The 5,000-nt window shown below is 44.0% G+C and overlaps 1 protein-coding gene and 1 long non-coding RNA gene across 2 annotated transcripts in view; one reads left to right on the plus strand and one right to left on the minus strand.

The window, feature by feature from the left end:
* Positions 1 to 1,709, minus strand: part of LOC125139257 — a 3,944-nt gene extending 2,235 nt beyond the window's left edge. The window contains exons 1-3 of the long non-coding RNA XR_007138335.1: positions 1,487 to 1,709; positions 153 to 301; positions 1 to 65 (exon numbers count right to left, since the gene is read on the minus strand). The exon at positions 1 to 65 is cut by the window's left edge and continues 2,235 nt beyond it. This is a non-coding gene — a long non-coding RNA (uncharacterized LOC125139257). The remainder of the gene's footprint in view (positions 66 to 152; positions 302 to 1,486) is intronic.
* Positions 1 to 5,000, plus strand: part of lingo2 (leucine rich repeat and Ig domain containing 2) — a 259,340-nt gene that overhangs the window by 185,597 nt on the left and 68,743 nt on the right. The gene's annotated exons all lie outside the window — the stretch shown is intronic.

Here is a 5,000-nt window from a genome sequence, read left to right on the forward strand (position 1 = left end):
GTTGCAGCCAAATCTCAACCTTAATGAACCTTCTGTGTATCACGAGACCCGTCGTTCTGTTCAAGCTGCCAGGGAGAGAAAACAAACATGGCTTTAGGACAGGATTTATTTCATTTATTTTATTTTTTTCAAAACTGCTGTTTGCTCTCTACCTTTTTCAGCCTTTAGCCCCTGACAGCGTCGGAGAAAGAGAGGTGATCGACGAGAGCACGCTGTTCTCTCTTCACTAGAACACACACACACCTAAAGAAGGTCACGCGGCCTCCCGCGTGCCGAGAACCGGGAAGAAAAAAATCGCTTGCTGTAGAAAAAAACAAACGAAAGAAAAAAGCCAAGCAGATTTTGGAGTCTTTTTGGTCTGTGGTGTGTAAATCGGCGCACGAACACACAGCCAGGACTTTTAACTTGTACGGCTGACAGGTTTGTCATCGGCTTTGAGAAAAGATGCTAACTTTATTAAAGAAGCGCTGACAAAACACCTCAGATTTAACTTACACGTCTCATCGTATCGATACAGGAGAGAAATGTGGTGTGGGGATTATTATTATTATTATTATTATTATTATTATTATTATTATTATTATTATTATTATTATTATTATTTAGCATTTTTTTTACTTAAATATGTTTGTTTGTTTTTGTTTTTCTAATTTATCCAAGAAATTATATCACATCATGTACGAGAAAGTTGTGTGAGTTTATGTATTGCGCTTATGTGTGAAGCCATGTGGTAAGAAGAAAAGGAGAGTGTGTGTGTGTGCGTGTGCGTGTGCGTGTGTGTGTGTGTGTGTGTGTGTGTGTGTGTGTGTGTGTGTGTGTGTTTGCCTGTCAGAAAAGATTGACCACTAGCTCTTCAGTGAGAGTGCTAGCAGATGGAGAGTGCTAGAGGCTACTCTTCCCTTCAAGGTGTATATATAAACACACACACACACACACACACACACACACACACACACACACACACACACACATACTTACACACACACACAGGCTGCCACCTACAGGCTGCTACTGGGACATACAGAAAAGGAAAGTAAACAAATGTGGCAGGAGTCAGGTTTGGAGTAGCACCAAGACATAAGCCAAGTCACACACACATACATACATACATACATACACACACACACACACACACACACACACAGACACACACACACACACACACACACACACACACACAATAAGAACATAGTTATTAACATAGCCATCTGAAAGGACATTGAATCTTGCATGAGATAAATGATATGTACACAAATATGTATGTGTGTGTGTGTGTGTGTGTCTGTGTGTGTGTGTGTGAGAGAGAGAGAGAGAGAGAGAGAGAGAGAGAGAGAGAGAGAGAGAGAGAAAGAAAGAGTGAGACAGACAGAGAGAGAGAGAAAGAGAGACAGAGAGAGAGAGAGAGAGGGAGCGAGAGACGCCATTTTGCGAATCACACAGTGAGTGTTGCGTGTGAGAGCAGCAGAACAGCCGAGCGAGTGCTGACCTTGTTAGTCTCCTCAGCTGATCAGATCTTCTTCCTGTGTCATGGAGATCTACAGCATGATGGGAATCAGTGATTTCATTTCCGCTCAAAAATCTCTGGCAAGCTTTGCTCCGATGTCACGCAGCTGTGAGGGCAACAGCCATCGTGTTAGCGTTGAGAACAAGGACCAAAAACAAGGAGGCTTTATTACTGTACAATAAAACCACACTTCACACTTATCTGATGAAACTCACAGCTTTGGGAAGTAAACAGGAAGTGATGCAGCTGAGAGCCTGAGACGGGTATTTTTAACTATTCAGTGTTTGTACTGAGACGTGAATGTAAATGACTCATTGAATCTTTTTTAATGTGAAAATAAACATACAGGCCATAATAATAGGCCTGTATTGCTCACAAACCACACCTTTTTCACCAGGACTGATGGGTACAGAGGCCACGCCCCTGTAGGTGCAGGTGTGGCCTCTCGTCAGTCCTTCTGAAGGAGGCGTGGCCTCTTATCAGTCCTGGTGAAGGAGGCATGGCCTTGTTACTTCTCAGTCCTGGTGAAGGAGGCGTGGCCTCTTGTCAGTCCTGGTGAAGGAGGCGTGGCCTCTTTACTTCTCGTTCCGGGTGGAGGAGGTGTGGCCTTCTTGTCAGTCCTGGTGAAGGAGGCATGGCCTTGTTACTTCTCAGTCCTGGTGAAGGAGGCGTGGCCTATTATTAATCCAGGTGAAGGAGGCGTGGCCTCTTGTCAGTCCTGGTGAAGGAGGTGTGGCCTTCTTGTCAGTCCTGGTGAAGTAGGCCTGGTGTCTGGGTTTCAGCCTTAGTGAAGGTGTGGCCTCTGTATATTTGTGTAGTAGTAAAGGAGGTGTGGCATCAGTATATGTCAGTTCTAGTTATGGAGGCGTGGCCTCTGTCCATGATAGTCCAAGTAAAGGAGGCGTGGCCTGTGTGCTTCCTAGTCAATCTTCTTTATTAGAAACAGATATCTGGAAATCTTCTCAAGGTGAGACTGCGGCTCAATCCTGGGAGATAGTGGTGACTAAGCAATTCTGGATTTTATTTATTAAGGGTTTGATGCTGAGTCTGGTGGCTGTTTGTTAAATATGTGACAGCAAAGCGCGCACGTGTGTGTGTGTGTGTGTGTGTGTGTGTGTGTGTGTGTGTGTGTGTGTGTGTGTGTGTGTGTAAAGATATGAGCAGCATCTGGCTGTCCTTCTGCTTTTTTATTCAATTTATTGGAGATAACTCAAGTTTTGTTTTTTAATACAGTGTAGTATAGAATAACATAGCATTTAAATTTTTATATATAAAACACATCATCATCATCATCATCATCATCATCGTCATCATCTTCATCAGCGTTAGCTGAAGTGTTTCCTGAATAAGTAGGTCTCCAACCGTCATTTGAAAATAGCCAGTGACTCACTCGGCTGTCCGGATCCCTAGGGGAAGTTCATTCCACCACCTTGGGGCAGAACAGAACAGACTCTTGTTGTGTAAATCCCTCTTACCCTGAGAGATGATGGGACAAAATCTCTTCTGCTGATAAAGTGAGGAATGAAGGAGACAACAAAGGTGTAGGGGAATCCATACTGTGAGATGTAAGTGCAGTCGGGGCAGAAGTGAAGGTCCTACAGATTTCCTCAATCTTCTACTGGTAGAAAGAAGCAAAGTCTTCTGCTGTCAGGGAGGATGAAGGAGGAGGAGCCGGGGGGGGTTGAGTAGAGAAGAGATGATGCCGTGGAGCTTCTGAGGGTCTTGTGCCAAAGCTTCGAACTTTTCCTTGAAGAAGGAAGTCTTGGAAAAAGTCACATCTGAGGAGAACTTGGCCAGGAGTGTACTGTACGGTAAGATTCAAGATCTGCATCAAGTTGTGATTTCTTCCTCTTTCTCTCTGATGATCTTAGCGCTCTTTGATTGTCGACCAGAACATCTGAAAACCAAGGAGCAGAACAATAAGTTTTCTTGGGTTTAGAGGACAGAAGGCAGAGAAAGTCCATGGTTGAGGAAAGAGATGAGAGAAAAGTATCTGGGCAGTGATGACGATGATGATGATCATCATCATCATCGTCATCACCATCATCGTCATCATCACCAGTTGCTTGGATCCCCACATGTGTGAGAGGGCTGCAGTCGATCAGCACCGAGCTATAGGTCTTTGTTTATTTGTTGTTGTTTGTGACTGGCTGTGCAGTTTAGGTTTATACCTTTATATCATTCTTACAAGAACTCAAACAGAATAGAAATAAAATATTAGAACAAAGAAGGATTTCAGCATCACATTAAAAATTAAAATAAAAAAACACATAAACCAGGGGTCACGGTGGCTTAGCGGTTAGCACGTTCACCTCACACCTCCAGGGTTGGGTGTTCGATTCCCGCCTCCACCTCGTGTGTGTGGAGTTTGCATGTTCTCCCCGTAGCCTCGGGGGTTTCCTCCGGGTACTCCGGTTTCCTCCCCCGGTCCAAAGACATGCATGGTAGGTTGATTGGCATCTCTGGAAAATTGTCCATAGTGTGTGAGTGAATGAGAGTGTGTGTGTGCCCTGTGATGGGTTGGCACTCTGTCCAGGGTGTATCCTGCCTCGATGCCCGACGACGCCTGAGACGCCCGTGACCCGAGAAGTTCGGATAAGCGGTAGAAGATGAACGAACGAATGAATGAATGCATAAACCAAAATAAAGAGTAAAGAATAAAACCAGTATAACAGTAATGTACCAGTGAAGATGAGTGAGTGTGTGTGTGTGTGTGTGTGTGTGTGTGTGTGTGTGTGTGTGTGTGTGTGTATGTGTCAGAGACAACAGTTATTACTCGGTCCAGTAGTAACATAAAAACTGACGAGGGAAAATGTATCAGTCTCAGATTTAAAAAAGTTAATCCCGAGAGTCATGAACAATTTTCACTTGAAAGAAAAACTAAATTGAAGCTCATTTCCTTTAAACACGTACGTTTTCTTCCTCGAGGCTGCCCGAGACCGAGACCGAGACCGCGAGGGTTTCGTCTGTAATTTACGTCCACAGATCCGCTACCAGCTCACGACTCGGTGTCGATCGTACGAACCAAACGTTGCGACGTGAACCGAAAGAATCCTACAGCGAAGAAGTCATCATTAAATAAGTGATTAGTGAGGAATAAAACGTTCTGTTTCTGAAAATAATCACCGGTGTGAAGAAGCGAACTCAGCACCTGGGGAGGAACTTGATGCTCAGTGTCAGACTTTACTACAGTTAATGTTATAGGAGATGATTATTGATAAGATGATTAGTTTAGATAATGATTCTGTTAAGATCTGTTATAATAATCTATATATAATCAGCTGTTCCATCGCCGGCTCCCGTGTTCGTAAGGCATCGTTGATTACTTTAGTAAAACATCAGAAGCGTTATAACTCTCCTCTTATTAATAGCGTTTAAAACTCATTTATTTCCCCAGAATGAAAAGAAGGCAAGGGAGCGGAGGCTGGAGGTGAGCCGTGTTGAACGCCAGTTAGCGAACGATGCTGACGGCATGTTTTTGTTGCACCGCCTACGC

Source organism: Tachysurus fulvidraco, chromosome 17 (genome assembly GCF_022655615.1).
Source record: "Tachysurus fulvidraco isolate hzauxx_2018 chromosome 17, HZAU_PFXX_2.0, whole genome shotgun sequence".
In the NCBI taxonomy this organism is placed as follows: Eukaryota; Metazoa; Chordata; class Actinopteri; order Siluriformes; family Bagridae; genus Tachysurus; species Tachysurus fulvidraco.